The 12,841-nt window shown below is 41.1% G+C and overlaps 1 protein-coding gene across 1 annotated transcript in view; it reads left to right on the forward strand.

Annotated features, from left to right (window-relative positions):
* The window catches only part of LOC150076388 (ras-related protein Rab-37-like), a 213,801-nt gene that overhangs the window by 136,340 nt on the left and 64,620 nt on the right, over positions 1–12,841 (forward strand). The window lies entirely within an intron of this gene.

Consider the following 12,841-nt stretch of genomic DNA (forward strand, 5'->3'; position numbering starts at 1 on the left):
TTGTTCCAGTTTTGCAGTCGAGTTAGAATAGTGTAGTTAGGAAGCACCACAATTTCAAATCACTGGATTCCATATTTTTTATCACATATTCTCCTTTATTGGTTTATTATTTTTTTTTCCTGAAAATGAATGATCAATGGAGACATAAGAGGAATATTTTCAAGCAGCTATTGCTATTTATTTAAAACGCATAGTATTTCTATTTTAAGTAAACCATGCACAATTATGTTTTATTGCTCTCGTAGTGTGAGGTTCCCCCCAAAATTCATCATGCTTTTCCCTAAATCTTTAAGAGAAAAACATGAGACTTTTCCCCTAAAGATTATAAAAAACTTGAAAATAACTTAGTTACTTTTCTTGAAATAAGTTACTTTTGTTGGTTATAAAAATAACTGACCAATTCCGGTTTTAACACATTGTGCTGTCTTTCATAATTTCACCATGCTGCAAGTGCGACTCGAGTGAATTAAATATTAAACGTAACGTCATGAATCGCTTTGTTCTGGAGGCCGTAAAGAACCCCAATTTATTCGTTGGTGCCTATTTCGAATGTGTCATTCCAAATGACCCGACAGATAAATAAATTTTCTGTTATACTCTGGGCCAGCCACATAGGGTCAGGGAGTTTACACGAGAGAGAAGGAAAGAGAGATGAAGAATACCACCGTATTTAGCAGTCACGTGAGCTGGAACCATAATCAACTCAAACGCCTGTCTGCTGTATCCTCGTGTTTGACCACTCGGATACGGTTGCCATTGATTCTTCAATGAGTATTCCTGTCTAACAACTGTGCAGACCTTAGCAGTGCTATATATAGCTGAGGTTCTCTACATTAGTATAAAATTCGGGATCTGTGGGCGTTGTCTTGTAAATGGCCATGTAAATGGTAAATTGGAATGCATGTAAACAGAGATCTAACGTCGAAGGATATCATAATTTCATTTTCTACTATGCACTGTCCTCTTATAAATTGTGCAAACTCCTTGTTGTCTCTGATACTGTACTCAGAAAGCCCTACTAATGGTGACAGCAGTTTGGCCAGGAAACCAGATAGCGCATACGTGGGGCTACCTATAAACGAAACTATAGGTCTGAGTGGTACGCCCACTTTGTGTACTTTTGGTAAGCCGTAAAATCTCGGTATCTGGCTTCCTGTTGCATGTAACGACCAATACCGCTCCTTGGAAATCTTGTTAGACTTCATCCAGTTCTGCACCATTCTATTAACTTGACGTTCTAGGTTCAACAATGGATTTCTATGAATGATCTTATAGGTTGTTTCATCATTCAACAAGTCTAATGCTTTATTTACGTATGCCTCCTTATCCAAAACCACCGTTACTCTACCTTTATCAGCCGGTAGGACCACAACACTATCTTCTTGCTTGAGACTCTTAAGTGCTAGTCTTTGCTTTGTATTAAGATTAGGGGTTGTTGTTGTTGTTGTTATTTGGTTTTTAGGAGCATTAGCAACTAAGGCCATATTGCTCCGGTGCGGTGGTCATTCTCTGACCTTTCCGCATGCTCTGTATTTGGTGGTGACGGGCTCGAACCCCGGTCTAATCAAGAAGCGTGTGCTACGCACTGCTGCTCCTTCCCACCTGGCTACGGAGGCGCCTAAGATTAGGGGGAGCTAATCTTATGGCCATGTACGCACAACGTACCCCATGGTACGTTGTGCGTACATGGCCTTACAGAGAGACACCACCTTGAACAGTAGGACACAATTAAGCCTAGAGGATATATGTAAGGGAATAGAGTTATGTCTTTCAAGCACCACTATGGTGTTCTGCAACACCATGTACAAGCAGGTTAACGGTGCAGCCATGGGCTCCCCCATCAGTGCGATCATAGCTAATTTAGCTATGGAGGAGCTCGAGGCAAGGTTATTCAATGATATGGTTCTCTCCCTATGCGTCCGTGGAAAAGATACGTTGATGATACGTTTTCAATTATTCGGAAGGGGAGTGAAGATGAGACGAATTTTCTTAACAGCTTCTCCCCGTTCATACAATTCACCTCTGAGGTAGAAGAAGGAGGGGTTTTGCCGTTCCTGGATGTGTTGATCTGTACAGAAGGCCAGTGTTTGAAAACAAAAGTGTTTAGAAAACCTATGTGCAAAGGCCAATACTCACATTACAACTCAGCTCAGACCAACCATCACAGGAACAGTGTGATAAGAGCACTAGTAGATAGGGCTAAATCGCATTGTAGTAACTCAGAGGACAGAAAAATAGAGTATGAGCGTGTTACGGCGGATCTTTTGAAGTGTGGGTACCCCCAGAGGATCATAGAGAAATACATTAGTGGAGGGCAGAGCAGATGTGAGCCTTTCACACCGATAGCCACCGCATACGTTCCCTACTATCCGGGTTTAACCGAGCATATAGCTCGTATACTAAGGAATTACCGGACGCGCTGTGTGCAGCTCCCAGGTCGGAAGCTGCACACGGTCGTGTCACAGGTGAAAGACCCCATCTCACACGAAAATATAAGTGGGGTCGTATATAGCATCAGGTGCCCGGATTGTGGGGAGTGTTATGTGGGGGGAAACAAAACGACGCCTCAAAGATCGTCTGGGGGAGCACACAAACGCGATAAGAAATGCGGATTATGGTAAATCTGCCGTAGCTGAACATTTTTGGGAGAAGCAACATCATATCTCCCCGAACGAAGCAGTCATCACTGATCGGGCGCATAGATTTTGGGACCGCAAGTGGCTCGAGAGCCTACGAATTAGTTCTATTGGGAACAATATAAATAGAGACAGGGGTACACGCATTCATCCCCTCTTTGAGGCGGTAATCCTTGGAGGGGATGAACGTTTTCGCCTGGAACGCTCCCGAGCCGCTTCCGGTTCCAATATGTACGGGAACAGTACACGTTTACGTGAGATGCACCGTGAACCTGCTGGTATTTAATGAGGCACCGCAGTATAGAAGTACACTGTTAAGGCAGAAGCCTTTGAAAGCTTCAGTTATTTTAGCGCTTTTAATCTAGTATATTTTATTGCATTTTAATTCAGCATTTTATTATCATTTTATTTGTACATTCACTCTAAATTACATTTGTTTTATTCTATCCTAATTCAGTATTTCATTATCAGTAACATTTTGTATAATCGTATTTTGTTGATCTACTGTAAATTTATTGTAAATTTAAACAAACTTTTTAAGATTTTGGTTTTCGTTTTTACTTCAATGGTTGGTGAGAAACACTAAAAATTATAGTATGAATATACCCAACCCCAGAGGCCTATTTGAAGAACTGGTTATGAGCAAATTTACAAGCAGAAAGGAAAACAGCTGTGGAACAAGAAACTGTAAAAGGCGACACAGAACAGGAGTGAGCACAGGTTTTGAGAACAAGTGGAGAAATATGATCATGAACTGACGCCTCTTGGCATCAAGACTGTTCAAAATTCTTCTGACAAACGTTTTTACGGAAGACCACACGAGGCATTGAATGGAGCGTACTGGGAATGGTAGGAGGTGGTTTATAAAGATAATCGATACACGACTTAGAAGAAAAGTAGGATGCTAGCAGGTCGTCTTTATTTTTAGCTGAGGTAGCAATAGAACCATCGGGTTTTAACAGAGGTGGGAGTAGAAATGGACAAAAGTTATGGCCAATGCCTTTGGCAAAAGACCAAGATGCTCGACTACCATTTAGACAAGGAGCAAGTTTTCTACTCAACATTTCAAAATCTAGTTTGGACTGATAATAACTGCTTTACAATTGTTGCAAGCTTTAGTGTAGGCAGAAAATGAACCTGGAGATGTGGATGTAAGCAATTGCGATATGCAATATTCTTATCTTGAATAGCCTTAGCAGAATGAAAAAGTAAGGTTTAGATAAAGGACAACGTTTTAAGGTAACGTATGGAATAACGGGATTTTATCGCGACAAGAATGAAACAGGAGGAGCACAGATCATCCTCTAGTACAGAAGTCACGTAGGACGATGATGAAACGAATGTCTAAAATTGCAAGATAGCGTATCTGCAAAAACTTTTGTTCTGTAGGCCGTGTCAAACAAATTGCCTCAGGGTTGATGTTTAAATCGTTGAGAAGTCCGATCGTGTGTGCTGGGGACATATGACTGAGCGAGCTGATTTGGTTGAGGGCAAGTCGAATCACAGATGTTTGCCGATTACTTATTCTTCTGTTATTCTTGGGCAGAGTGATGAGGCTATCAATGCTGGGAGCGTCTAGTTTACCGGAAATGAGCTTAGAGAGGGTAATTATATTGCAAGTGGTGATGATTTGCTTCCAAGGGGTCATTCCATGCAGCGAATGTAGTATACCCTTAGAGATAGTAAGGGGATGTCCTGAAGTCCTATTGAGGGATCGAAGAAGCTAATACTCAATCCCCAAGAACTGCCGCAGGTAGGTTGGAGGGACAGAGGACCAGATTTCCGAAGCGCAGAGAGCCACCGGTACTACACAAGATCGGATATAGTTAGTTGTCAGCTTGCTATTGCGGAAACCCACCAGTTCCTGTTGAGCTGACCAAAGGGCTGAGAATAATTTGTTTCTAGCTTCCTTGAACTGCTCCTGAAAAGACAGGTTCGAATTCCAGACCAAGGGATTCTAATCCTTGTGAGAGGTAACAAGTTTAATTTGATGTCCATTTATAGAGATGTACATTGAGATTATTCTTCTTCTTTTTATAAACATCACCCGGGCAGATTTTTCGGCATTTAGTTCAAGATCAATATATTTAAGAAGGATGCTTATCTCAGAGATTTGTTTTGTTGCAGCTCTTTGGATAGAGAGCGCTTGCTCCGGCTGATCCGAAAGAATGAAAAGATACAGATCATCGGCATACAATATCATGTTTTGGAAATTTGCTAGCAGTGGTTCCAAAGCTGCTGCGAACAGCGTTGCTGACAAAACACCACCCTGTGGAACCCTTCTGAAGACAGTAAACGATCGTGAGAGACCATTGTGCTCAACAAGGAGTCGTCTTTCCTGCAATTTTTTTTTTTGAGTACAGTTATTTGTTATTGTTATTTGGTTTTTAGAAGCATTAGCAACTAAGGCCATATTGCTCCGGGATATGCGGTGGTCATTTCCTGACCTTTCCGCATCCTCCGTATTTGGTGGTGACGGGCTCGAACCCCGGTGTAATCAAGAAGCGTGTGCTATGCACTGCTGCTCCTTCCCACCTGGCTACGGAGGCGCTTTGAGTACAGAGAGGAGGCTATCGGAGATCTTGAAGTAGTTCTTCAGGATGTTAAGTAAAGATGTGATGGAAATCCTATCATATTTAACGTCAAGATAAATTATGTCGAGCTGCGTTCGAGAATTCAAAGCTTCCTGTATGTGAAACAATGTTTGAAGGAGACTGGCGGTAGTAGATCTCCCACGGATAACGCTGCGAATGTGGCAAGGTCTGTGATGAAAACAGAGCTCAATAAGTTGTGCTAGGATTGTCTTTTCAAAACCCTTAAGGAGCGAAGAGTCCACTGAGATCGGGCGAAACTCCTTCGCAGTTTTAGGCCTCAAATTCTTTGGAATGGGTTTGACGCAGTAGGGTGTCCAAATTTCAGGCACGGCAGATGTTCGCAAAATTTTCTTCAAGGAATGTAAAAGAACATCCACAATGAAGACAGGATATTTTAATGATAAACAAGGTAAATTCATCAGGCGCGACAATAGCTTTGTTTGGTAGTTGGTTAATAACTTTCATCAGATTTTCCTTCGTGATATTAAGCGTAGACAGGGGACTCAAATTACGTAAAGGGATGGAGAGAGGACGATTAGATTCCTCCTTTACGGAACTCTCACCAAAAGTACTGTTCGTCCATTCGATAAAGAGGCTCTCATCCATATACATATATATATTTTTGTTAGTTGTTGGCGTATCGGCTTCTGTGGCCAAAGCAGCAGCTGATACACGTCAGACATCCTCTCACCGTTAAAAAGTTCATCACCTCCACGATCTACCCCGCCATTCTCTATGGTGCAGAAATATGGGCCTCTGCTGCACCTACAAATCTCGAGAGGGTGCACACCACCGAATACTGGTTACTGAAATGGGCCAATAACAAGCTTCGTCTACCTCCCGCTACCACAACCACCATGATGGCGCAAGCATTCAACATCCCGAGGATAAAGTTCCTGGTCTTCACAGCCAAACTCATCACAGGCCAGATATCATCTCCAAATATTTGGAACGCTTGCTCTTGGAGGATCCCATAGCCAAGCCTAAGGTCGGTACCAGCACTTGTGGCTCACCACAACAGGCTTGTGCTCACTGAGAGATTTCTTCCCAAGCAGATGCTCGCTACCCTCAACCGTGTGGACGCCGACATCGACAGCATAATAAGTAACAAGAAGGACAGACAACTTTATCAAAGCCCTTGAACCCTGATATATTGCTAAGTTGTATTTGTTTTCTGTATTTGTGTCTAGCTCTGTGTTTTTTTTGCTGTATTTGTATTTCTTTTGCATTTGTAATCTGTATTTTGTAGCCTTTTGTATGTATTCGCTGTATTTTGTATTTGTACGCTGTACTTATTCTGCTTTTCTCTAACTGGGGCTCGTCGCCGTGATGGGATATTGTGGTCTAACTTTACTTCACAATAAAGATTTATTTATTTATAATGCACCTCCCAAAGTTTCTGCATTTTTCTACTCTGATCTAAGCCCCAGGCGGGATTCGAACCCAGACCTTTGGGTTGCCAGGCAGGCACTTTACCCACCCGGCTAGCTCGGTCGGCGCTCTCATCCATCTGAATATCCCTGTGGTGCTTTGCAAATGAATGCTTCGAGCACACTAATTTGTTAGCTATATATCTATTATTGGCGTGTCGTTTTTGCGTCAGGAAAAATGCACGTTTCTTTTTAAAGTTAATAAAATTGTGTGGTTCCAGAATTCTTCCATTTCCTGAAGGCATGCTGCTTATCTAGGAAGGCCGGCTTCAGGTCTCTTGAGAACCATGAATTTGTCCATTTGGAGGTTCTAATGATTTCTGAAGCTCATTTGAATAGCCATTGCCGTCAAGTGGGAAGCAAGGCCCATTAGTGGCTTCTTCGATTGGCACGGTGGAAAGTTCATCCCAGTTGGGATGAACTTTCTTTGCGTAGTATACCTTCCTGCCAACAAATCAGCCAGGGATGGCTGATTTGTTGGAGATTGCGGAGCAGCTGGCCGGTAGTACCTAGGATGGGTAGAAAGTGCAGCATTTTGAGCCCAGGTGCGAGTGGGGGCTCCTTCAAAAGGCTTATGGGTAGATCACGTGTAGTAAGAGCGAGGTTGACCTGAAGGAGTTACGCCCCCATCGAATCTTTTGGTTTGGGAGAAGCAGAAGGTTTTTGTGTCGGAAGAGCATCTGGAAATCAGCCTGAAGAAGATTGTTTGGTACCGGAAACAGGGGTAGATGGAAACGACCTAGGAGGAATGGCCATTGTTGACTGATTGTGAGGTGCGCTGAGTCGCTCGGGTCTCCTATTATGTGGGGCCCATCACGGATTCCCTTTGAACGGGTATTTTTATTCACTTGACGTGGTTGCAGTGTATTGCGATTATTATTAAAGGAATAGATATAATCCAATCCTTCATGCAGTTGTGTATCTGTCGAGTCCTTCGCTTTCATCGTTTTATCAATCTGTTGCCGGTTCTCTAATGACTTTAAGAATTTGTAGTATTCTGTTTCATTAAGGGGTGATTTTAGGGCGCTTTCATTTACATGGGAAGCCCTGTTTGGATTACTATAAATTTTTTGACAGAAGCATTAGGTACTTGACCCAACCCAGGGGTTTCAGTCTGAGTCGCTAAGTTTACTTTCTTAGCAGGACTGAGGCTATGATAGCTAGCAGGATTTCTGTTATGAGATTCCTGCAGAGTGCTCGCAATTCCACAGAGGACTTCATAGAGTTTGCCAGCAGTTTGCTCAAATGATGTGGTATATTTTCTCTTAATTTCTTCCTGCACTGCTTGTATCAGTTGTGTAAATTCTTTTTCCTTCTTAAGAAGATGCTTTTTTATCAACTTTATCATCGTCACCAGGTCCGTTAGTTCGGATGCGCGGGATTTTGGGCATTTCAATCGCATTGGTATGGCTGTGCATAGTAGGTGTGTTATTATTTAGGGGCGGTGAGGGAAGAATCTTGCTTTTTGCTGATGCCTTGCCACAGGCTTTTATGAACTTCTGACACACCTGACTCATTTATTTGGTATAATTTGCTGTCCGTTGAGTGACAGGATTATTCTGCGGGGTCGTTGCATTTTTATGGCCGAAAATGGTTTTCTTCACTTCCGTAGGCTTGCACCTGTCCTCGGGTAGATTGGAATAATTGTGTTTAGGCATGTTTACAATGGAATTGTTCGACAAGCTTTCCGTTGCGTTCTTAAAAATGAGCATGCTATCACTACTATGCCGCCGTCTACAACGATTTCTGTAGAGTTGCGTTCTGGAGGCAACTGGCTTACTGGAGGCTGTAACATTAGCATCGTAGTTCTCATTTACGGACGACTATCTTGATATCAAAATTCGTTATTGTAATTAATACAACTATTTAAAACGGTCCTAAGATAGAAACCCGGACATATGGTTCTTATATTTATATATATACATTCTCTATTAGTTCCAAATAATTTTTTTTTCAAATGAATGCATGCATACTCGTAATATTCACAACAATAAATCATCATAAATGAGGCCTTAAAAGGCTGACTTGATTAGACTACATCTATCTAGTTTAATCGGCTTATGTTATCCTGAACATTCTCTTTGACTGAGATTTATATTAGCTAATATTTCGATCGATTTTCATAATATTATGTGTCATCAATTAAGTTTAATTAAAACTGGTAACAAGACCTCGTGGTAGAAGAACTGGTTATTAACAAAATAAACTACGCTATTTATTATTTCATACACCTGTTTTTAGAATAGCGTGTATAATTCAAACTTACCTTTTTTTTTTACAACCAACAGTGATCAGAACCGATATTCTTAATTTTTATTTTTTTCCTTAAAGCCTTATCATTTAAAGTTGTAGATTTTCCAGATGTCTTCTTTTAATACGGTTCAGTGACGATATTTAGGATTTATTTATTTCGTCGATTTGTTAGACGGATAAAAAGCATAAAACTGCTTTCCATATGGCTCGCTCTGAAAATGGTCGAGGGAAAGGGAGGGGGACTGTATAGCTTATTCTCCCAGAAACTCGGATTTTTTATCCAACAAAAACACACAAACCAGTAAAAAAAAAAAAGGCGCAGTTTATGCCATATAATGACGCCTTATGGCTTTAGTTGCCTCATCGAAAATTCTAAACAACCCTAATCCTGAAATTAACTTCTGACGCTTCAACGCTTATCCTTCACGAAGTTCATTTTACAAATAAAAAATGCGCCGAAAAGTACTGCCTAATTTTGAAAAATTTATGAAGTTTTAAAAGTTGAATTTTCAATGAACTTATAATAACATTCAGATTCAATTACGTATCTTTTTAAAAATTAATTTTAATTCATAATTAACATCTACAGTTCAATTCAGCTGATTTAAATTTTGATTGAGAACTGCTGTTTCTACTGTTTGAACGTGTCATTTCAAGGCACAAGCAACCATCCTGTTTTATTAAACTGACCCTATCAACTTACATATATTTTACTCAGCATCAATGAATGATGTTAGAGGACAGTAGGAAACTTGTATAGATATGCCTGATATGTTAAAACCTTTTTCTTCGCTTTTCAGTGCACTACAACAGCAGATGGCGTTACTGTCTTCTAATAATTATAGTTCACAGCGATCAGTGAAAAACACACAGACAGAGGATGAACAGAATTCAGTAATTACATTTCAATAGAAAGAAGCAGGCGTGCACTGCCGGATACATTTAATTTGTAAGTGGCAGGATGAACATTCCAACTTTCTGTAGGATTAATTAACGAATATGTCAGGATTCCAGTTGTCAATATCCTTCTTTTGCCGATCATTTCAAAAGATCAATGGCGGAGAAAACAAATACAACGGCATTAATAAATCACTGCTTGTGTGTCTGCTAACACAACGGTTTAATAAGTCATTTTGATATTTTTGGCACATCTGAAATGTCTGTTTCTAACATTTCATATTGCCAAGATCTGCAAGAATGCCATTCATTCTTAATAAAATATCGATTTTCGAAGCGGTGACAGTGTAGGATACGGTGAAAGATGACCGGTTTGTGACTAGACGTGAGAATTTTAAAATTTGGTAAGGAAGATGAAGAGAAGATATGAAGATAGAGATGAATTTGTAGTTAAAAAATAGTAGAGACTGTTTAATTAATCCATGCTATCTTCATGTTAAAACAGCTGTTTACTAGTGCCATCATCGTTTGGCCTTGGTTTCGGTGATTTCTCCCACACTTCAGCTGCTTCCTAATTATAGTGGTCAATGTACTATTAGTTATTTTCAACTAAAACATAAATCTTTTTATTAAGAGTTACCTGAATGTTCCACAATATTCAACATAGGAGGCCCACTAAGTCTTTCCTCCAATTCTTCAATTTTCTTAAAATCAGATCTACAAAAGAAAAAGATTTTCGCTGACTCAGTTTTAACACAAGTTGTTCAGTAATAATAATTGAACTATTGTTCCTGTAACATAAAAACTTATCAAAAAAGGGTAACAATTTCAATGGCAAAAATACGTGGGAATTTTTAATATTGGATTGGTTGAGTTCTAGTGTCTCAAAGGGTAGACTATACGATTCGGTTCAGAAACTTTAAAAGGTTCGTAATATTTCTAGTCTGAATACAGGGTGTCTCAAAACTATTGGTACAAACGTTTAGGGGTGGTAGGTAACATCTAAAGGAATGTGAATCGCATAGGAACCCATAACCGGAAACGTCACCGTAAGTCGGTAGACGGCGCTGTTCATCAGTTCGCGAGAAGGAAAATTTCTGGTTTACTCATTCAAGCAGTAGTCGCCGCAGGAAGAACATGCATCGATATACGAACTGTGATTTGGCAGACATGCACCTAGTGTATGGATTAGCAGAAGGCAATGGACGAGCCGCTCAACGAATTTATGGAGAACGCTTCCCAGACAGACATGTACCGGACCACCGTTTGTTTGCGCGTGTGCATCAAAATTTCTGCGATTATGGGTCACTTAGAGGTAACAGGAGTAGTGTGGGCAGACCACGTTCGACGCGAACTCCCGCCATGGAAGAAAGTGTGTTGAATGCCATCCAGAATAATCCTACTACCAGCACACGTGCCGTTGCCTCTGCCATAGGAGTTTCGCGTTGCAGTGTACAGCGTGTCTCGCACGACGATTCCTTACACCCCTTTCATCTCCAAAGGGTTCAGTTACTGCTCCCCTAAGATCATCCTGCACGTATGCTTTTGCGCAGTGATTTCTCCAAGAAAGTGTTCAAGACATGAATTTTCCAGTCTATGTTTCCTTCACGGATGAGGCTTATTTCACTCGGGAAGGCTTATTCAATCAGCACAATGCTCATGTGTGGGCTCACGACAACCCACACGGTGTGCGCTCCCATGAGGCACAACATCGCTTCGCAATAAATGTGTGGGCAGGTATGGTCGGTGACTGCTTAGTCGGCCCATACCTGTTACCATCCCGCATGAACTCCGCTAAATATCGGATCTTTCTTGAACAAGTTCTACCAGGGTTACCTGACGTTGTTCCAGCAAATGTGACACGCAACATTTGGTTTCAACATGACGGGGCGCCTGCCCATTATGGAAGGTGTGTTCGTGACCATTTGAATAGGCGTTTTGGGCGTCGATGGATTGGCCGTGGTGGACCTGTTGCCTGGCCCCCATGCTCACCTGATTTATCGAGCCTTGATTTCTTTCTGTGAGGGCCCTCAAATCTATCGGGTACGAATCGCCTGTGGAGACGGAAATGGATCTCGTGGCGAGACTCGTCTGCGCTGCTGCTACTGTCAAAGAAACTCCAGGTGTGTTCGACCGTGTCCGCCAATCCATGCTGCGTCGGTGTCACGCATGCATCGCGTCTCGTGGTTGAACCTTCGAGCATCTGTTGTAACATCATGAAATGCATCCATCTCGTACTCCATTGTTAATACAGTATTATGTCAAATGAATGTTTGCCACTAATTACTGTCTTGTGTCATTTCTGCTTCTTGTACCTCTGCTCCTACTTTCCCGTGACGTTTACGGTAATGGGTTCCTATGCGATTCACATTCCTTTAGATGCTACATTTCTCCCCTAAACGTTTGTACCAATATTTTTGAGACACCTTGTATAACTCGTTGGATTTCTTTCTGAGGAATTCTGTGCAAAAATAAAACATGTGAAAAATAAAGGTTACCAATGATAAAATGAGTTACGGAATTAAAAAAAAAAAAAAAAAAAAAAAAAACTGTATTTACTCTACTGTTGCCAATATTGTTGATGCATCAACGTTCAAATGAATCTGAATATATATCTAGTTGTTGGCATATTGCTCCGGGATATGCGGTGGTCATTCCCTGACCTTTTCTCATCCTCCGTATTTGGTGGTGACGGGCTTGAACCCCGGTCTAATCAAGAAGCGTGTGGCTATGCACTGCTGCTCCTTCCCCCCTGGCTACGGAGGCGCCCTATATATATATCCCCTTAGTGTGAGTTTTACAACAAGAAGCGTTCCCATAAAAGAATATGAATCGTGTCAATAAAATTTCGACAGAAGTGAGTTCCAATGCAAACACTACATCCTTATTCCTTATGGTCAGTGGCTTTGAAATTTTTGCTTGGTCAGCCTTTGTCCTGCTTTTTTTTTTTTTTTTTTTTTTTATGTAAACCCCAAACACGAGAGGTATTAGAACTTATAGTACTTAGTACCGTGCTTGAATTGGAGGTTGA

Source organism: Mastigoproctus giganteus, chromosome 13 (genome assembly GCF_048544385.1).
Source record: "Mastigoproctus giganteus isolate SK-2022 chromosome 13, ASM4854438v1, whole genome shotgun sequence".
NCBI classification, from domain to species: Eukaryota; Metazoa; Arthropoda; class Arachnida; order Uropygi; family Thelyphonidae; genus Mastigoproctus; species Mastigoproctus giganteus.